Source organism: Chanodichthys erythropterus, chromosome 1 (assembly GCF_024489055.1).
Source record: "Chanodichthys erythropterus isolate Z2021 chromosome 1, ASM2448905v1, whole genome shotgun sequence".
Taxonomy (NCBI): Eukaryota; Metazoa; Chordata; class Actinopteri; order Cypriniformes; family Xenocyprididae; genus Chanodichthys; species Chanodichthys erythropterus.
The window spans coordinates 34,112,187-34,135,467 of record NC_090221.1 but is presented as its reverse complement, the minus strand read 5'-3'; the positions used below and the strand labels follow the sequence as shown (position 1 = coordinate 34,135,467).

Here is a 23,281-nt window from a genome sequence, read left to right as displayed (position 1 = left end):
ATAATATGATGTGGAAAGTGTTAAAAGTATTATTTGTGTGAAGAGAGTGGCTCAACTAGTGACCAGCTCATTGAAAATGCTGTACATTAAAGTTGTTAGCAGAAGACTGTACTGCGATGTTGCATAAACTAATCAAAAATACTTTTCTTTAATCTGTACCATTTATCCCAAGTAAAATAATCCCATATTAGCTCTTATAAATATATTTTACATCAAGAAAGACAGAGTATAAGAACGCTAATGAAGAAAGAATAGTTCATTTTCAATTAGGGCTGGGCGATATATCGTATGCGATTGTCACGCGCATTTCGTCAGTAAAGCCGGTTCCCTGATTACCACTAAATCGCCATCACCTGCTTTCAAATGGAGCGGCATTTAATAGGCAGAGCCGTAGATCACTGACAAGCTACGCAATATCGCGTTCATTATTGCAGATGAATCGCCTTCGATAATGAAGGCGATATTGCGTAGCTTGTCAGTGATCTACGGCTCTGTCTATTAAATGGCGCTCCATTTGAAAGCAGGTGATGGCGATTTAGTGGTAATCAGGGAACCGGCTTTACTGACGAAATGCACGTGACAATCGCATACGATATATCGCCCAGCCCTATTTTCAATGTTCCGTTTTCATTGTTGAGGTAAAGGGGATAAGGGGGAGGAGCGAATGTAAAGGTGAAAAGAGGGAGGAGCGAATGAAAAGGTGAAAAGAGGGAGGAGCGAATGTAAAGGGGATGAAAAGAGGGAGGAGTGAATGTAAAGGTTGTGAAAAGAGGGAGGAGCGAATGTAAAGGTTGTGAAAAGAGGGAGGAGCGAATGTAAAGGGGATGAAAAGAGGGAGGAGTGAATGTAAAGGTTGTGAAAAGAAGGAGGAGCGAATGTAAAGGTTGTGGAAAAGAGGGAGGAGCGAATGTAAAGGGGATGAAAAGAGGGAGGAGCGAATGTAAAGGGGATGAAAAGAGGGAGGAGCGAATGTAAAGGTTGTGGAAAAGAGGGAGGAGTGAATGTAAAGGTTGTGAAAAGAGGGAGGAGCGAATGTAAAGGGGATGAAAAGAGGGAGTGAATGTAAAGGTTGTGGAAAAGAGGGAGGAGCGAATGTAAAGGGGATGAAAAGAGGGAGGAGCGAATGTAAAGGGGATGAAAAGAGGGAGTGAATGTAAAGGTTGTGGAAAAGAGGGAGGAGCGAATGTAAAGGGGATGAAAAGAGGGAGGAGCGAATGTAAAGGGGATGAAAAGAGCGAGTGAATGTAAAGGGAAGGAGGAGGGTGAAGGTAAAGGAGGAAGTTAGAGAGAATTTAAAGACTGATGAATGGAGGAAGTACGGAAGCCTCCAAGTTAGTGCCAGTTTTGCATTTGCATCGTTGTCCTTTGTAAATTGTTTTTTTTTCTAATCTTTTTGAATTTCTGTTATTCTCCACAATGTGTTGATATTGTTAATATTAAAGACTCATTTAATCAGTTTGTCTCACTAGAGTCCCCAAAGAGTCATTTTATCGGAGTGTGTGTATCACTAGAGTCCCCAAAGAGTCATTTTATCGGACTGTGTGTATCACTAGAGTCCCCAAAGAGTCATTTTATGGGATTGTGTGTATCACTAGAGTCCCCAAAGAGTCATTTTATCGGAGTGTGTGTATCACTAGAGTCCCCAAAGAGTCATTTTATCGGAGTGTGTGTATGACTAGAGTCCCCAAAGAGTCATTTTATCGGAGTGTGTGTATCACTAGAGTCCCCAAAGAGTCATTTTATCGGAGTGTGTGTATCACTAGAGTCCCCAAAGAGTCATTTTATGGGATTGTGTGTATCACTAGAGTCCCCAAAGAGTCATTTTATCGGATTGTGTGTATCACTAGAGTCCCCAAAGAGTCATTTTATCGGATTGTGTGTATCACTAGAGTCCCCAAAGAGTCATTTTATGGGATTGTGTGTATCACTAGAGTCCCCAAAGAGTCATTTTATGGGATTGTGTGTATCACTAGAGTCCCCAAAGAGTCATTTTATCGGATTGTGTGTATCACTAGAGTCCCCAAAGAGTCATTTTATCGGAGTGTGTGTATCACTAGAGTCCCCAAAGAGTCATTTTATCGGATTGTGTGTATCACTAGAGTCCCCAAAGAGTCATTTTATCGGAGTGTGTGTATCACTAGAGTCCCCAAAGAGTCATTTTATCATAGTGTGTGTATGACTAGAGTCCCCAAAGAGTCATTTTATCGGAGTGTGTGTATCACTAGAGTCCCCAAAGAGTCATTTTATCGGAGTGTGTGTATGACTAGAGTCCTCAAAGAGTCATTTTATCGGAGTGTGTGTATGACTAGAGTCCTCAAAGAGTCATTTTATCGGAGTGTGTGTATGACTAGAGTCCTCAAAGAGTCATTTTATCGGAGTGTGTGTATGACTAGAGTCCCCAAAGAGTCATTTTATCGGAGTGTGTGTATGACTAGAGTCCTCAAAGAGTCATTTTATCGGAGTGTGTGTATGACTAGAGTCCCCAAAGAGTCATTTTATCGGAGTGTGTGTATCACTATTTTTATTCATATAGTTTTTTGACTATTATTACATTTTGCAGAAAACATGCCTAATGTCTTAAGGCCCCAGTGAGTAGCCAGAGATGACTCTGGTGAGGAAAACATCTTAAGATGTTTTTGGGGTAATGATTATTTGCAGTCAATACTAAATAAACTAGAGGGATGCAGGCAGTGGTCAGGGAAGTGTTCTCTGCCTTGAAGTCAAGACAACTTTATTTCTAAAGTGTGTTATACTATACAGTTAACTTCAAAACACCTTAAAATAACTGTTGCAAATTGTAACAATTGACATGACTTATATTTGAGTTGTAAAACAGTTCTGCAGAAGACAATAATGTCATTATTCAGCTTAATTCAGTTCATCTTTTGTTCTCTGATAGTCAATACAGTCGAATCAATAATATTTCTGAATGTTAATTGTCATTTCCCAACTGAGCAATCCAAAGGCACTCGATCTCAAGCTGCAAATCAAATGAAAATGTATGCTACCCATTTTCAGTGCTCTTGAAGAAGTTAAAAAGCCCAGTTTAGTCTCTCACACTAGTTTCTCTGCTCTAGCTTGATTCCAGTACCCAGTATTGAAACTTTGAATTGTAATATTACACTTCTGTGTCTTCTTAGGATAAATAACTTACAAAATTACAAGTTACAACAAAGTCCTGAAAGTGTACCTTAACCAGAGTCTGTGTATCTCCACAGTCCTCAAAGGATGACTAGATCAGAGTTTGTGTATGTCCCCAAATTGGACATATAAAATACTGTCCCCAATGTGAAGGTAAAGTGTCAGGTCTTTAAGGAAGTGTTTTATTGATAAAATCAAGTGATATCTGTAATAAGGGCTTCTCCAGAAGCGCAGTGATGTCTTTCTTTAGTCTCTAGACCCTTCAGAAAGGGTAGTCCCTAAAGGTAGGGTATCCAGTCATACGTCCTCACATTGTAGTTAAGTAGGTATGTGTGTGTGTGTGTGTGTGTGTGTGTGTGAGTTTGTTTATATTACATTGTGGGGACCAGCCACCGGTCCCCACAATGTAAATTAATTAATAAAAATACTAAATGATGTTTTTGTGAGAAAATAAAGGTGTGCACAGTTTCCCGTGATGGTTAGGTTTAGGGTTAGGGGTAGGGTAGGGGGATAGAAAGTACGGTTTGTACAGTATAAAATGCATTGCGGCCTATAGAAAGTCCCCACAATTCACAAAAACAAACAGGTGTGTGTGATTTTGTAATTGCAATTTAAGATATATAATAAATTTGTCATGATTTTCTGCTTAAGAAACATTTCTTATTATTATCAATGTTGAACACAGTTTTTGTTAATATTTTTGTGGAAACTAATTTTTTTTTTTTTTTTTCAGGACTCTTTGATGAACAGAAAGCTCAAAAGAACAGCATTTATTTGACAGAAATCTTTTGTAATATTATAAATGTCTTTAACTCTTTCCCCACCGTTGATGGAATTTTTTGGCTTTCCGTGTTTTCATTGCTATATGGTGTGTGTGTGTGTGGAGGGGGGGGTTGCTTTTTTATGAAAATTACTTATATGAAACTTTTGTTGATAAAGAATGCATGAAGCTAGAATAGGTTTCTAGCAGGTTGTTCAGGTTGTTGAACAGGTTGTTCGTTTAAAAGCAGAGACTCTGTTCTTTCTTTTGATGTAATGCATGTTCAGATATTCATACAACAATATATTCTATGGGTCATGAAAGCTGGCAGGGAAAGAGTTAATGTCACGTTTAATTAATTTATTGCATCCTTACTGTATATAACTGTTAATATGGTTGTATGATATTGGACAAAATTGACATTGCAAAAAAAAAAAAAAAAAAATATATATATATATATATATATATATATATATATATATATATATATATATATATATATATATATATATATATATATATATATGTTTATTTTTTTAATAATTGTTTTTATAGTTTTATTTTAAGTTGATGATATTTATTCATCAATATATCATTTAATGATATTAACCCTGTCTTGACTTTTAGGACAGCCAAAAGTTAAGACATTTTACACACAAATATTATATAATTAGCCAAATAGTTGTGTGCATCTCCCTATGTGTCAGAATTTTTTTTTTCCAGGAAAAACCTTACTGAGTTCAGAAAAAAAAATAAAGTAGGGATGGTTCACTCATTACTAAAGTATTGCACTGTGGTATTACTATATTTCAAACTAAAGTTCTGACATTACTCTGTCTACATGACCTCCCTTAAAAGTGTCTGCACCACGCGTCAACCAATCAGTGCACAGAAACTGGTGGGCGGGGTTTTCCCCAGAGCACTCATTACATACAATACTGCTGTTGTTTGTTGTTGAGACAGAGACAGTTTCTTTTTTTCTGCATTATTAACTCTCTTACTAACTTCTAAGGCTGTTCGTCTTTCCGCAGACTAACATTCATCTGTACCCAAGCAAATGAGACTGAGCACCTCATATGGTTTCTTTTTGAACTATTATAGGCTCATTTGAAGGGGATACTGGAGAGAGAAGCAAAACTAATAGAGCAAGTACAGACTTCTTTCAAAAACACACACACACACACAAAAAAAAAATTCTTACCAACCCCAAACTTTTGAACGGTACACACACACACATTAACTTTTTTTTTTTAAAGAATTTTGCTATCTCATCCATCCAGATAGCAATATTCTTTGTTTTTACTGTTATGTCTATTCCTTATGTTCTATTTTTATTCTTCTTCTTTATGGAAAGCACTTTGAATTACCATTGTGTATGAAATGTGCTATACAAATAAAATTGACTTGCCTTGCCTTAACTGTGTTTTGTTTTTGTATATATATATATATATATATATATATATATATATATATATATATATATATATATATATATATATATATATATATATATATATATATATATATATACAGTATCTCACAGAAGTCAGTACACCACCAGTGCAGCATGGTGGCCAAGACCATACAGCGGTTTAACAGGACAGGTTCCACTCAGAACAGGCCTCGCCATGGTCAACCAAAGACGTTGAGTGCACATGCTCAGAGTCATATCCAGAGGTTGTGTTTGGGAAATAGATGTATGAGTGCTGCCAGCATTGCTGCAGAGGTTGAAGGGGTGGGGGGTCAGCCTGTCAGTGCTCAGACCATACGCCTCACACTGCATCAAATTGGTCTGCATTGCTGTCATCCCAGAAGGAAGCCTCTTCTAAAGATGATGCACAAGAAAGCCCACAAACAGTTTGCTGAAGACAAGCAGACTTTTAAGGATTACTGGAACCATGTCCTGTGGTCTGATGAGACCACGATTAACTTATTTGGTTCAGATGGTGTCAAGCGTGTGTGGCGGCAACCAGGTGAGGAGTACAAAGACAAGTGTGTCTTGCCTACAGTCAAGCATGGTGGTGGGAGTGTCATGGTCTGGGGCTGCATGAGTGCTGCCGGCACTGGAGAGCTACAGTTCATTGAGGGAACCATGAATGAGCAGAGCATGATCCCCTCCCTACAAGCTGTACACTCACTACTTTACATTGTAGCAAAGTGTCATTTCTTCAGTGCTGTCACATGAAAAGTTGTAATAAAATATTTACAAAAATGTGAGGGGTGTATTCATTTCTGTGAGATACTGTACATATACACATATAATTGAACTACTGGCTTGTGTCATTTCTTGAATCAGTTGCACTGTGTTGCAACACTAGATGTTTTAATTGGGTCCAGTGCCATCCTGAGTGATGTCATCCCTGTTAGTGTTTAATTAACTAGTTTCACAGCCTAATGGGGTCCGATGGCGTCTGGTCACCTAAGGTTATAATTGGGCAGGTGTGTGTTTGATGCGAGAGGATTGAGCTGCTTTAAATGCAGGATTCGTGAGGAGGCTGTGCAGCAGGGACGCTGTGTGACTGGAGATTTTTAATGAGTCAGGCCAAGAGTCGTGCTGGAATGAATGAGTGTGTGTGTGTGTGTGTGTGTGTGTGTGTGTGTGTGTGTGTGTGTGTGTGTGTGTGTGTGTGTGTGTGTGTGTGTGTGTGTGTGTGTGTGTGTGTGTGTGTGTGTGTGTGTGTGTGTGTGTGTGTGTGTGTGTGTGTGTGTGTGTGTGTGTGTGTGTGTGTGTGTGTGAGTGTGCACAGATATTTGTAAATGTGTGACCTTTGCCCCTCCGCTGTGGTAATGAGATGCAGTTGTTATCTTGATATTAGTGCTCTAGTGAAGATTTGTGTATCTGTGTTTAATACAGCAATAAGCCACTAGTTACAGCGTTTACAAAAGCCAAAGCAATAATAAAAAAAGTCTGTCATCATCTATTCATGATTCACATTCACTGAATGAAATAAAAGCGAATTATTTCTTGAAAAATGTAAACTATATTATCACCCAGCGATATATAAAATAAAATATATATAATTCAACCTACTCTATCTGCGTACTAAAGTATTAAAAGTACTCGTACTAAAGTATACATAAGTATGTCGAACGTTATCCACACACAGTACACTCGCATAAAGTAATATATACAGTATACAGGGTTGACATCACGCGGCAGCATTTCCGGGTCCAAACACTCGATCTCATACCACAAGAAAACAACAAATGTTGCTAATGTACACACACAATGTGGTGTAATACTTCCAAAAATATTCCAGATGGCAACACAATGATTCATCTTTTATAAATCGTTAAAATATTAATGTCTGTGACGCTGTGAGCATGGAGACTGTTGTGTAGACTGTAAGTATTTTAAATGTTTAACTTTAAAATGTTAAATGTTTAATATGAATAAATAGCGCTCATAAACGGCCGTGGAGATGCCATTCTCAAGTGAAACAAGTCGAGGCTTGGACCCAGAAACGGTGTTCCTTATGTCACGACTTAACAAACGGATGGGGGGTCCGGGGGCATGCTCCCCCATAAGAAAGTTTTTTACATTTTAAAGATAAATTCATTAATCTGATGCACTTTGAGAGATCAAAATTAAGAGCTCCAACCCATGTTCAGTGTGCAAATTGAACAAAGAAAAAGTCTTGTAGCTGAACTTTAAAGGGGACTCTATAGGGCTCATATGCTAGAGATGTGCGGATCAACTTTAACATCTCCCAAATCTGCTGTTAAAAATAAATCATCCTCCCGCCAACTTCCCAAATCTACTATATTCTCTGATTTAGGTATCTGCAACTGATCATCACAAAATAATTATTCAAATTGTCAGTGTTAAGCATGATGATATGGTAACACATCACACTAAAGTAGGCTGCTTTCAAATAAAAATCTGTATGAAAAGAGATGTCAGAAGTCCGTGATTCAGCTCATTATCCGCTAATGCAGCCACGCCCACGGAGCCAGCGCTATTCAGACGCAAATTCAGAGGCAATACATGCATTCATCATCTCAATCGTGTATTTATTGTCTTGAAAAGTGTTTATCTGGATGTCAAAGTCATGGTTAGGGAGCTCTAGAAGACATGCAGTTAGTTCCTGTTTTCTTTTCTTCTATAGATTAATTTTAGATGAGTTTTTGTTTCTTTAGCGCCCTCCGGCTGCAGTATGAATTGGAAACTCCATTCATGGAATAGCCTCTCCTTCTTTTAGAAGAATTTGTGGACTAAAAATGCACAGAGTGCCCTCCGACTTCAAGGATGAATTGAAAACACCAGCGCTCATAGTAATGACAATGAATATTAAATAAATATAACTCCTATAGCATATGAGAATCCAATATTTCTCCAAATGTGCATGCTTTTAAACTAAAAGCCTATATTCAGACTCTTTGCATCACAGAAATACACTATATTTTAAAGTATAACATAAAACCATTACTTTATATTGTAATAATATTTTTCTGTATGTTTCATATATCATGATGAGCTTGAGACATCACAGAAGGTTTTTTTCACAGCCTACCTGACTGAAATGCCTCATTAATATGCAAGTCATTTCAGCTCATTACTACCCAATTCTTTTGTCTTCTCAGGTGAGAATGGCCCATTTTCAGTGGTGATTCACGCCTCCTCGCATACTGTGTTTCTTGGCAAAAAGTGTCTTACAAAAACTAAATCAATATATTGTTTTATATGAAGGAGTAGGCAGCATAATTTTTTACATAATTTTGAAGCAAAAACTCTAGTCTACAATCTCCAATACCCAGAAGTCTTGTAAACACAGATTTACTATACTTTTTTTGGCCTTATTTCAGTGACTTAAGTTTTTTGTTTTTTCAATAACCACGCATAAATGTTATCCCTTCAAAAACACAAACATGTACATACATGTTCCTCACATATTATTGTAGCCTAGTTTGTGCTGAATACAGTGTAATGACACTTTTTCCATTAATATGTTTATGAACAACTGAAAAAAGCACAAATGTCAGGGCATGTCCAAACTTCTCCAAGCCCCAAATCAGCCTCAGACTCCAGAGGGTTAAAGCTGTTAAGTTTTTAAGCAATATCTCATGGGGGGCGATCCTTTGTGTTTTATATCATGACCACTAGAAGGTGCTCTAGGCATATTCTTTCCTTGATTGGTTTTCCCTGAATAGAAATATGTTGTCGTTGAAAACGAAAGTAAAAGAGCGATGCACATTGCTTGTGTTTTACCAAATGAGAGTTCCATGTCTTCATTAAAATCAACACATTAATGATTTATCTCTCATCCACCCGCGACCCACCCACAATTACTTGGAATGTTATTTTGTATTACTTGGCCGGCCCAACCCGGTGGATTATCTGATGCGGATACAACCATGATCCGCTCATCACTTTCGTGCGCTCTTGCAGAATGTCCTGAGCGGCTCTGTTCGAGGCAAGCAAGTCGTAGGGCCAGAGTGAAAGTGATCGTTTCGGCACGGAACCCCATTTTCTGCAGTGGGAATGGGTGGAATGGTTCGAGAATGGACACAGGCCAGGAAGCCACAACGGAACCGTGGTAAAGGGGTATCTGAGCATGTGACTGCCTGTCTGATTTTTGTCTTGTATCATCACAAACTGTAACTATATTATCGCTCACCTCTAACCTGCAAATGTGATTATAAGGCATGAAGATATTAAGATATTATAAACATTAACATTATTTTCTGTGAAGCTGCTTTGAAACAATGTGTATTGTGAAAAGTGCTATATAAATAACTTTGAAATTTGATGTCTGTTTTGGGGTGACTATACCTTTAAGAGATGTTATTAGTCATGGCGTAAAGCAAAGTTTACCACTAAAGCTTTCAAATCTCATATGTATTCTCACATCACATACATTTACATATGCCATGTGAAGATGCAGCACACCAGGTTGGCTCTAAATGATGCCAAATGGCATCGTTTTGTGGGTCTTGTCATGTTTAAACATGCATTTGCATGCATATTTGCAATAAGAATATGCATGTATTGAAAAAATGTGTGAATGAGATTTGAGAGTTACTGCAGAGGCAACTCCTGCTCATATAACATAAAAACAAAATATCACAATGTCAGTTTCTTTCAATATCATGCAGCCCTAATGTGCTCTCTGCCATGTGCATGTGGGTCATGCAAAATAAATAATAATACTCTGAATAAAACTATAGTGTTCACACTGGGGTTTAAATCAAACATAATTTATTAACAGTAAAGTAAACAGAGATTTTAAAAAATCTCTTTACACTTTTTCATACACCAAATTCCTACTGCTTTTGACCCATTCAATATGACTATAATTAATAATAAAAATATATTTTGTGATTATTATTAAATAAAAAACATTACACAAAATAGAAAAAAAAGAGTATTCAATAAAAAACAATAAAAACAATTTTATATTATTTTATAGTACACTAATAATACTAATATTTAGTTCTTAAATTCTTAATTTCTAAATTTTCAAATGTTAAACCATCGAGCTTTTATTTTGGCAGCTTTCCGGAAAAATAAAAACCAGAAAGTGCATTTATTAATCATATGAATTATTATTATATATTTATTCATTATTAATATTAATTAAATCGCAGCCTTCACAGTTTGACTGTTGCATTAAGAGATATCACGATATCTATTTTATTTTCCGATATACTGTGTATATCACATGCATGTGTGTTTGTGAGCATGAATACACTACTGGACAAATGTGTGTGTCACACTGTCAGCTGTAGCTGTGAAAGCCTGACAGGATTTGTTGTGCACGAGAGTGAGAACTCTATTACCACACAGACACACACTCTTCACACTCACTCTGTGCCACTTGAGAGATGGAAGTAATTCTGAGTGCCGGAGAGCCACAGACGCAGAGATGAGCTCTTTCTCGTCCTCTATAAACTGAGAGTGATGACCTGTCTCTGCCTTCCTCTTCAAAACAAACTCACAAGTTCAGGGCCAGCTGAGACCCACAACCCCTGGGTGTGTGTGTGTGTGTTCAGATGCACCGTCACACACACACATCAACTGTAGCTGGAGAGTGGATGGTGGATGGCTGCAGGACTCTCAACTTTGCAGCTTGGCCACTAAAAAACAAACTAGCTGTCTGTAGTATTCGGAAACACACAACTTCATCACTCCAATTAATGCATTTGACATTTTTAACTGTTTCCTCTCACAAACTAAAACTAAACACAGCATATAAAAGTTTCTATTTAGTGAATGTGCACTAAAAGCATTTTTTTGTTTTCCCACCAGTTAATCGACGTGTGACAACACCGGTAATACCGGTATCACAGGGAGGGGGGAGGGGCACCAAATTTGAGATAAAGCGAAAGTCAAATGTGCACGGCCGCACGGACATTCATAACTGTACGGAGTGAGCATTTTCAATTTCAATAAACTGAAAACGCTCTGCGGCTATAGACTATGAATGCCTGTGCGGATTTTACATTTGCTTTAAAATTAGTACCAATTCGGGGGCAGCAATTGCTTCAATGGTGGGTTATTATTCTTAATGAAAAACACAACTACTAGAAAAACACAACTAATCATTTGCAGGTTCCCCATTAGCACTGGGTTTAAATCCAAAATTTAGCAAAAATCTTCTGCAATCATGTTGTCAGTCAGCTCCTTACTCTCGTAATAACCGAAATCTGACTCCTGCTGCTGGTCTGTGCTGCAACTCTCGTTCGGCTCATGCTGCATTGAGCAAATGCGTTCAGTTCCTAATTGTAGTGTCTGTTTTGTAACTGAGCTAAATTATTTTGCTTACTATAAAAAAATCAAATCGATGGGGCGGTGCCACGGTGGGCAATTGATGTAACTGGTGTTGCGGCTGAACACCGGTAACACCGTCAACACCGACTACTGCAGCAAACCTACAGCACAGGGACACTTTGTTTGAATCTTTGAACTAAATTTACAAAAAAAAAAAAGTAAACAGTCAGTAATAAAATATGAACAAATAAACAAATTGCAAACAATAGCACAAGGAAAGGACCAGTTTACGACAGGGCCCCTCTCTAACTGCCGGTGTGTAGGAAGATGTGCCACACCGTGATTGGATCTTTGGTGAATGAACATTAATAAATGTTCAGCAACATCAGATAAGATGTTGGGACAACTAGCAGACACCTCTTCCAGAACAGGAAGGGGGACCTTCTGCACCCACCAAAACCAAGGAGAAGACTTCTCATTGGACGACACATTGACTCTAACCATTAAACTCATTCCTAAGGGTTAGGCAAGGACTGCCATAAAAATTCTTTCAGGACCTCCTGGATGGAGCAGCAGAGACTGAAATAAAGAGAGGCCACAGAGATCTATCTAAATCCATTCATACTTATGTTTGGAGGCCTTAATTTGATCTAAACTGCATCACATACACTCCATCTTCATGCAAAAGCACAGTTTATGATAATGGTTACTGACTGCTAAACCAACAGGTCATGGGACAGACCTGTTAAGAGATAAACAAATGCATGGACGATGATTTAACCATTTCATATCGTGTTTGGTGTCTATCTGCTCCCTACGATGCCTTTAATAATTTGAAAGAGGTTTGGTAAAGAAATAATGCATGGGTAAAATGTTAAAGACACTAATTTAAAACTGTACTTTATGCTATGCAAATGAGTTCCACACTAGAGTGGGCAACACTGGGGCCGCTTCAGATAACAGTAGCCAATCACACTTCAGGATCGGCAAGGCGCCACATTTCAATCTCCTCCTCATCAGAAAGGGATAAATATGTCCCCCGGGTAGACACACCCTTGTTCTGCGTTTCCAACTCGACGGGGAAGGAGACATTAACAGACACTCCACGTCCTGAGTTTCTGACCTGACGAGGAAAGAAACTACAAGACAGTTAAGGTGAAGCTTTTGAGAGCAAACCTTTTTCATTGCTTCTAGCTGCAAAAGGGCCCCAGCATTGAGGGACTTAATTTGACCCTTACGGCTTCTACAGCAGCGCAGCCCAGTCCGCAAAGGACCTCTGCATCGGCAGACATTGCTTGTACCACACGGCTCCTCAGTGATGCAGCCAGCCTGCAAAGGAACCTGTGAAGATTCATCTGACCCAGCTGCCCAGTCCATCCTAAAGGACCCTCTTGGCGCAACCGAAGTTCAGCATCCTCCAGCCCAGCGTGGCACGACTACTGGATCGCAACTCTGCGCCCTCCCACTGCACGCAGCCTGCATCATCAGTGGAAGACGTCTCTGCTACCGGATTGATCACCCGACTGTGTGGAACGTAAATATAAACTTACCAAACCTCTTTTCTAGAGACCTTGGCATTAGTTTATACATGCAGCATATGTTTTTCTAACCTGTTTAGATAACAGTTACTTGAGGTCAGCTTGTTACAAATAATAGGGATATTATTTGTTGAATGATAAATAAGCAATTATTTATCACCATTTTACCAGAGCCATTAGGTGGCTTCCGTAAGAAGCATTCCCATACAATTCTCTTCCATTCTACGTTCAGTTCAACAGCGTTGCATTTATCCATTCTGTGTTCACTTCATTTATTTGATTCTTTGATTTAATTCAGTATTCTCCTTTGATTATTATTTTTACTACCTTTTAGAAGTGCATATTCATTATTTCATTATTAATCGTTGTGGTATTTACTCTCGCATGTCTATTGTTAATAAATTTCATTGATTTTATTATAACTGTGTCTTCCTTGTGTTGATGACCAAAGACTCTACTAGTTGACCGGACTCTCACAAATCCTTCAGATAAATCAGTTGACCGACTCCCTCCATTTTACATTAATTCTGAATTACTGAACAGCTCTTTTGGAGTGTTCTTAAATTGTTAGGATAGTATTCTTAACAGGTGCCCCGTATTACAAAAGGAGGGAGGGGTCATCTGATACCCTCATAACCACACCTTAAGTGACACATGATCAAAAAATACTACGTCACAGGTGAATGGAGTAAAAATCACTACATATGGTAGGAATAAAAGACAAGGATCATGCCCTAAAGTAATATATTGCTCTCCAAGTCTTTAAAAGGCGTACAGTTTATTGCCATGACTTAACTATAAAATCAGTTTTTAATGAGCTCTCAATCATACATTATGTCTATGGAAGCTTGTTTCCGGCACAGAATAAAAAAATAAAAAGTTAATTGTGACTTTTTACCTCGCTATTCTGACTTTTCTCTCAATTCCGAGTTTATTTCACAATTATGCGATTTATAATTCTTTTTTTCTAACACAATTGCGAGTTTATATCATGCAATTCTGACTTTATAACAAAGAATTGCAAGTTTAAATCAAGCAATTCTGACTATATAACACACAATTGTGAGTTTATATCACAATTATGTAAGCCTGCAATTGCAAGAATTTTTTTTTAGAATTTTGAGATAAAAAGTTGCAATTACCTTTTTTTTTTTATTCAGCGGCAGAAACAAGCTTCCATAGTTTATTGCCATGAATTAACTATAAAATCAGTTTTTAATATGAGCTCTTAATCATACATTATGACAAATTGTTCTCCTTACCAGTGTCCATTTCATATTGATCATCTTGTAAATAAACTGTCAAAGTATATTGGCATGTTTTATAAGATCAGACACGTTCTTCCGTTGTCTGCCCTACTTTTGTTGTATAAAACTCTCTTTGAACCACATCTTAATTACTGTAATGTGATATGGTGCAACACCTTCACAAGTCATCTTAAAAACCTTGCATCATTACAAAGGAAAGCCATACGGGCTCTGTCCTGGTCAGAGATAAATTCTCCTACTCACCCTTTATTTTATCGCTTCGAGTTACTAAGACTAACTAAGCTGAATAAATATCATAATGCCTGCTTTATGTTTCAAATTGTTAATAATCTGAACTCTAGATTGAGTAGCCTTGTTCCTATCTCCAGCCCCCAGCACACATACTGTCAGGGTTCTTCCAAAAATATTCAGGAGGCACTCTTAGAAGCTTCTCTTAATTTTATTGCTACACACAACTCACAGGTGCAAACAGGGGAAAAATGAATAAAATAAATAACTGGAAAAGAAAAAAAAAACAAATTAATAAATCACAAAGCGGAGTTCTGGACTTCAGATGTTACTCATGGGATCCCTCACCAGAACTGATCCAACCCTAGAAAATTCCACCCTTTTAACAGGCCGGACTAAACCATTTTAAATTAAAGGGAGGTCTTAATCCAGTAAATCAAACCAAAACAAAAACAATTCAGTATATACAGAAACTCCATGAACATGAAATAACATTTACCATAAAGCAACGAAAATACAAATAAACTTTACAAAAACACATTTAAATCAAGCAATGCCAAACCCATATGGTAACAAAAAAAAAAAAAAAAACAACTACATTTCCCATAATTCCCAGCGAAGAATAAAGGACATGAGGAAATGCCGCGCTCTTTTAATAGCCTTTGTTCCATGCTGCATTCACGGAACCAGGCAAAACTCCAGGTAAGACAATTCAAAAACAATTGAATAAAGAATCAACCTCAAACCCATATCTTTGTCTTGGTGTTATTCAATCACTAGCGTGCACTCTAGCAATGACTAATCACTCTTTGATGTTATGCGCGCATAAAGAGCATGTATCCGTTAATAACAAAAATGGTTTGGGTAAATATTACACAAACAAAATAAACACATAGAAAATGTATAAACAAGCAAGGAAATCAAATCAATTACTTACAAAAACATTTAAAAAAATAAAAATAAAAAAACTAGAACCATTGAAATAATCCATTTAATAAATGTGGCCTTAGCCGTCACACATACCAAACGAGAACCAAATCACTCATATCTGGAAAATATCACTGACATGTTCGCACCAGTAAGAGCGTTGTCTGTAGGGGCCGCAGATTTGAAACGGGATTGATGATGGCCTTAAGGTGTTGCTCTCTATCTCCAACTTTAAAAGACAACTAAAAAATATTATCTATCAACCTATTGTTACGTTCACCGTCTCGTCCAGGTTGTTTGACTGTCACGTGTTCCTTTGTGATTTGCTCCCGCCACTCATTATTCACCATGGACATTGATTTCATCCCCAGCTGTTTCTAGTTAGTGTGTGTACTTAATTTCCTCCCTGTCTTCAGTCTAGCGTCCGGTATTGTTGTATGTTACGTGTTTCTACGTGTATCCTGACTGCTTTATGTAATTAAACTACGTTATTGTTCCTACTCCTGTCTTCCTCGTCTTCTCTGGGGATACCACCGTAACAGAATACCGGACCCAAAAAACGAAAGATGGATTTCTGCGGTAAATTCACGCTAGTGGCACGGAATAACCACGATTTTTGTTTATTCACCAAGGAATTCATCAGTGTTGCACTCTCCTGCCCCTTCGACGACGAAACCCTGAAGTCGTTGTTCTGGAACGGGGCCAACTACCATCATCCCCGGGACCTCCCAGACACCTCCGGACTCAGCTGGATGGAAGCCATCATCAGGTGTCTGGAGAGCGTTCGTCCCCGATCCAGAGCACAGCCAGACCCAGAGCCCGTACTTTCCCCACGGACCGCGGAGTACTCGTGCGAGCCCCCCGCAGACGGAGAGTTACCACCGGCAGCTACAGGTCAGCCAGATCCCGAGACCCCGAGGACAGAGGCGACCAGTGCCCAGGAAGTGGAACTCCACCAGACGTCTGACCAGGGGTGTGAGCCCACGACATCTGCTGACGAGGGAGATTCGACTACGGAGAGGGAGGACTGGCTGATTGACTTCAGCGAAGAGTCAACGACCACCCAAACCCACCCATCATCATCATCCTCGTTACTTACCAGAGACATTATTATGGACTGTGTTCTATTTACAGATTCTCCATCCACTGTTCGCTCAGCCAGTCCTCCTACACCATCGCTGCTGGATATCGTCTGCCCTGCGCCATCTCCGGGGAACCCCTGTGACGTCGAGCCGCAGGTCACACTCCCACCAGCAGCGTGTAAGCCAGAGGTTCCGGTGGCTCCACCTCCAGCTGCCGTCCTCAACGCTCCATCTCGGCCCGTCGACCTGCCGGCTCCGTCCAGGCTCCTCCCAGCTACGGTTCCGCCGGAGACCCTCCGACTGACAGCTCCTCCGGCCTCCCTTGTCCGGCCGGCTCCCCCTTGGTCAGTCGTCCCTCCTCTTCCGCCACGGACTTCCGAGCCGTCGAGTACACTCCGTCCCTCCACCCCACCGGCTACAGAGGGCTCCTCCTTCCCCTCGGAGTCGCCTCTGTCCTCGGTCAAGCCGACGTCACCGCAGCCCTCGGGATCTCCAGCTACACCTCCGCTGATCGTCGCCTGTACATCGCCGCAGTCTCCTAGGCCAGCGACGTCGCGGGAGTTCGCCAGCTCTCCGTCTGCGCACCAGAATCCACCTGCCGAGTCTCCGTCGGTCATCTCCCAGATGCCTTCAGTCCGCCCTTCAGCACCTGGACTCCACCCTCCTTCTACCCGGCCGTGGACTGTCGGATCTGGGGAGCTCTGGGTCTGTGCCAGCGATCATCCACCTACGCCACCAGGGGATCGTCGTCTTCCCTTCATCACTCCATCACCTTCACTCCGCCCACCTCCTGAGCTACTGTTACGTTCACCGTCTCGTCCAGGTTGTTTGACTGTCACGTGTTCCTTTGTGATTTGCTCCCGCCACTCATTATTCACCATGGACACTGATTTCATCCCCAGCTGTTTCTAGTTAGTGTGTGTACTTAAGTTCCTCCCTGTCTTCAGTCTAGCGTCCGGTATTGTTGTATGTTACGTGTTTTTACGTGTATCCTGACTGCTTTATGTAATTAAACTACGTTATTGTTCCTACTCCTGTCTTCCTCGTCTTCTCTGGGGATACCACCGTAACACCTATATTTAATATATAACTGTCTTTTCATGGTCTACTGGGATGTATGTGTATGATTGTATGTGTATGTGTATGTATTTTTATGTCAGTATTGGTGCGCTCTTGTGTGCTTTCAGTTCATTTACCATTGTCCGGTTACAGGTGGAAACTGTGTACCTTGTCTGTTCCGCTTCAATTTTTTATTTTTTTATTTTTTTTCTAAACTATAAGCTTTTTTAGATTCTTTGGGGGACCCATTTCACTTTACCAAATTCATATTTCTGTATCCCCGCTGTATTATAGAATTTGCTGGTAGTGGTATTTGTAAATAAACTCTAAACTTGAAAGACATCCACAACATGTAATAGAATATGTGGCAGGTCTATTAGTCTGCATTTAAGCAATGCACAAATCTATTTTGATGTTAGATTTTTTTTCTGTCCCGTCCAATGCTGGTTATCACTATGTCAATCAATATCATTTTGGATTCAATCCCACATTTAAATAAGTTTGTCATTCCCAAAATGTTGCAGTGTGTATACTTAGCAGCATGAAAAACTTTTTTTTTTCAAATTGCAAATGGGTTATAAACAGATTTTCCCTTTTTAATCACTGCAGCTGTCAATCACTTCAGCGGAAATTCAAAGTTCTGCACTGTTGTGAAAACTCAGCATTCCTGAACATCACACTTTCTGCAACTAACAGTAAATGTTTTTGGTCAGTGATAAACTCTTTGTTCTCAGCTGAAGAACTTTCTAAAAAATAATTTAAGGACAACAGCAAGATTTTCCAGAACATTTTACATTTTCTCTAATTTTCCATGTGTTTTCCAGGACTGGAAAGTTTGTCATCAATTTTCCAGGTTTTCAAGGTTTTCCAGGACGAGTGGGAACCCTGCTAGAGTGCCTTTACCTCTCACTGAGAGAGAAGTACAACTTATCTATATGTTTTAAGGAAATATCCTGCTCATCCAACTTCAACTTTGAAGTAGCTGTGTAACTGTTTATGTGCGCCAATATCCTTTGTTACAGATCAGTATTGGTGAAATGAACAACCAACAACTTGCACCCTGGATGATGGAATGACTTGTTTTTCCTGACAAACTGCCACCTAGAAGAGCATTTCTATGACTCTATGCCTAAATCATGGTCTTGTTGTCATCTGTACAATCTATGGAGACATTTTGTCTATCAATCCATGTGTTGACAATTTCTAATTTATCTATTTCTTAACCAATCAAAATCATTAAACCTGAAGTAATTATGTAGTTAGTGGACAATGTTAGAGTATAATTGTTGTGGAAATGTGAATGTATGCAGAGCGGCCTACAAACTCCTTGTGAGTGTCAACATGCCTGTCTTGGCGATCTTTCCTAGTAATCATAGTCAGCTATGTCTTTAGTGAACTTATAAACTCGAGAAAGAACGCATGTGTTCAGTATTAGTGTACTGATCCGTGTATTATGTCTTAAAGAGACAGCAGCCCTTGCATTCCTGCTGTCTGAATGTGTTTTTAATGTTAATCAAACATTGACCAAATGTCCCCACGATGTAATATAAACCTGAGTTCACCTATATCGTGGGGACTATCCACCGGTCCCCACAATGTAAATTAATTAATAAAAATACTAAATGATGTTTTTGTGAGAAAATAAAGGTGTGCACAGTTTCCCGTGATGGTTAGGTTTAGGGTTAGGGGTAGGGTAGGGGGATAGAAAGTACGGTTTGTACAGTATAAAATGCATTGCGGCCTATGGAAAGTCCCCACAAAAACAAACATGTGTGTGTGTATGTGTGTGTGTGTGTATTACATGTTTTGTTTCTTGAAAACATGACAGATTTGACAAAAGCTTGAGCTGACAGTAGAGTAGCTTGAGATAGGACAGAGATGTAAATTTAATACACAAACAATATCTGTAAAACTTTTAACAACCTCATTTTTAAAGGGTGAAATTTAAATATTATTACTGAGTTAGAACTCTGTTCTTATTTAATTAAAAACTACTCCAATTAGATCACCGCAGGTAAAACCACACATGGCACCTCAATACAAGGTAAAAAGCAAAAATATTGTTATATCTAGAATAGCTTTATGGTATTTAGTCTGTAAACACATTTAATATAAATACAAATGCACAAAACTGCATGTTTATGACAAAAAATAGTCTGTAATTCGGCATTTATTACTCATTTAATACATGTCTACATAAAAAGTTAAATAAAATGAGATGTTAACCTACATTTCTGACAAAATACCATGGTTACAGTTCGTGTAAGTAGCGCTGTTTCGTTTTGCGTTGTTTCCCGGGCCTAAAATATAGTACTGCCACCTTGTGTTGACATTGTCAAACTGTACAATTTGTAAAGTATGCATGGCGGGCCACATATATTTTAATAAACAAGCTGTGGGTCATTTAAAATTCATCCCCAGCAGGCCGTAGTTTGGACATCCTACTTTAAGAGCGTATGTACAAATCCAATATTACTGTTACAAACATGCGTTTTCTTTCGCAACTATTTACGTTACAAAGCTGACAGTTTTTATCGGAATACTCGCCAAGACAGCATTTTGACATTTGACAATATTTGACCGTTTAAGCGCAATAAGCCATGAAATAGAACTCAATTTGGTACTTGCGAGCTGTTTGAGAGGCGGCTTTATGTGTGCGCACTTTTGGGCTGAACGCGAAATATGCAGGAATGAGTAAAATTATGCACAATAAAAGCAATTTTCAACCACAGAGAATGAGTGAGGCGAGTGAAGAGAGAGTGATAACATACAGCTGGTATCGGTGTAAAATATCATCGTTTTTTTATATCATCACAAAATGTAAACTATAAGCTATTATGATATTATAAAAATTAACTATTATTTCTATAAAGCTGCAGTGAAACAATGTGTATTGTGAAAAGCGCTATACAAATAACAAAAAAAAAGCGTAAAAATGCACATATAGATTGTGCCAAAACAACATACTTCAGCTGTAAGGCATCAGATGAATAAGTGATCAACTTTACTGAAGGATAAGTACCTGGAAAAGCATAGTGTCGGAATCTGGGTTCTCAGACAGCTCTCAGGTTTTGATTGGCTATGAGAGGTTGTGTGACTTTAGAGAGCGCCGGACATAATTACCCTAAATGAACCAAACCCTCTTAATCAACACGAGAGCCACCAATCACTGAGCTGTAATTGGAAAACCTGAAGTGTGTGTTAGCGACTGTATCGTTGAAAAACACATGACTCATAGTGTCTAATTAATAATTTACAGCTTCACGTCTTCGTTCTTTAATCCTTCACGACACAATGACGGCCACACACTGAAAATATCACAGCAATAAAAGGTTCACCGGGCCGCCAAATACGCTGACATCCTCGTGTAAACCTTAAAAACCTTACATGCACAGATGAACCCAGGGACAGCGAGTAAGAGAAATGCATCCTTTCATCTGGGAAAGACTCAGATCGGAGGAATTTCTCCTGCCGGCGTTGCTGTGACAGCTGCCACATCTACGCAGCCGCATCCACAACAACAAACCTTCAACAATGAGGCGGCTGACAACAATGGATCCGCCACAGGAGACTAATTGAAGCTGTCCTTCAGGTGAAACAAATTTACATGATCTCAGCTAAAATTCAAGTGCATATGAAAGTTCAAAATCCTTCAGAGATGTCCGTCAGTCCTACAGAAAATAATTGCAATAAAAATTAATAACAGAAGATCATTGCGATAAAAATCAAGCAGCTGCTCATCTTGTAAGCAGGATTGCCAATGCAACAAACAGCACAGTGTCCTGTAGTGATTTAATCATTAGCATTGTGATTTAATTTAATCAAGGATTTAATCCATACAATGTTCTCCCACACTGTAAAAATTCATGTAATATTTGTGGTAAACGACTGTAGAAATGGTTACTGGTGAGTTCAATTATTATATATGATGAAAAATTAATAAATGTACAGGGACATTTAAAGTCCCACTGAAGTGCCTTGTAATGTTCACTGAAACAGGAAGACAGAGCGGGAAATATCGAACAGCTCCTCCCCTTTTTAAAAACAGCCAATAGCGTTTCGTTTATATCACAGTTCAGCCAGAGCCGTTGAGCTTGGTAAAACCTCAGTTTCCTTCTGATCTCTAACTGTTTCTCCTCCTAATCTCCTCTACATCGCTTTAAAATATATAGCATTCTGTGTAGAATTCAAATGTGTCTGATATGTTTTATGGTCTGCGCGACATACATGATCTGCTCTGTTATCATGTCTCGCATGACACTAACGTGAAACCAGACTTAATTCGCCTCAGTGGAAAGCATATTTACACTTAATCATTCCCTATCCGCTATATAGTGCACTATGTTCCATTCAGCATGTAGAAAACACAGCATAATGCGATGCCAGGCACGACGCAAATGTTTTTTGCTAGTTTCAGCATGACGCAGTTATCATTTTCATGTCCAGCGCCACGTTGTTTAAATAGCAAATGCACTCGCGTCCATCTGTTCATCAAACATTTTTAAATATTAAAAATAAAAGGCTCCGTCTCTGGAGAAACGTTCAGTCCACTTGCAAATTCCGCCATGTAAATAGCGAATCCATCATGGTGCAAGCGCAACTGGCATTTAAAGGGAATGGAAGATGAGACTCTGATTGGTTTATTGCATGTTACACCCAAAACACACCCATGACTCATTATGACCACCATTTTTTCCATCGTTAAACTAGCAAAAGAGGGTTCGGACATGCCCATATGCACCTGCGCCATGCGCTTCAGACCATGACCTTTGATCGTTAAAATAGGGCCCTAAATGTGTGAACAAGTAATCGAGTGTCTATTTATAATGTAGGGGGCGGGATGCTTTAGATTCTAGATGAGACAGAAAATCTGATGAGAAGCTGAAATGCAGCGTGATGTCATCAAAATCACTGTTACATATTGGTGGAAGTGAGAGACTGTACATTTTGAACGCAAATATCTTGTAAATATGAATTTTGTCATTGTTTTGGAGCACACTCACTTATAGATAACCTTAAGGCTAACATATTCTTACTAAAAGCCAAAAAACTTCAATTTTGACTTTTTAACTCTAAAATAATTTTACAGTAATATATTGTTAAATGTTAATACTGTTCATGCTAATGTAATGTAAATATTGTTAAACAGTTTTTGGAAGTGAAAGTCATCTATCCATTACCAAAATCATCTTTTTACTGTAAATTTAAGTTCAACGTGTAAAACTTAATCTTGCTACTGTATTTTTGCAGACTTTGACTAACTAGATTTAAATTTGTATTGCCTTTTTTTTTTTTTACAAACACTTAATTGGATTCAGCTTGGTCACTTGGCATTTACACGGTTCTGTCTAATGTTGTCAAGAGCTTGTAAACAAAGCTCATTAAATGTGTTGCAGTTGTGAGGCAAATGTCAAATGCTGTTCATGTTGTTGAGGTGGAAAAGATATTATAACATTATACTAATAAAAAAAAAAAAAAAAACAGTGTTGGTCAGTAGGACTACAGGAGAGAATCCATCTATTTACACAAATATCCACCTTTACCTGTCTTCCTGCTTTCTATCCCAT

The 23,281-nt window shown here is 38.8% G+C and overlaps 1 protein-coding gene across 1 annotated transcript in view; it reads right to left on the bottom strand.

Annotated features, from left to right (window-relative positions):
- The window catches only part of spock1 (SPARC (osteonectin), cwcv and kazal like domains proteoglycan 1), a 255,168-nt gene that overhangs the window by 165,545 nt on the left and 66,342 nt on the right, over window positions 1-23,281 (bottom strand). The gene's annotated exons all lie outside the window — the stretch shown is intronic.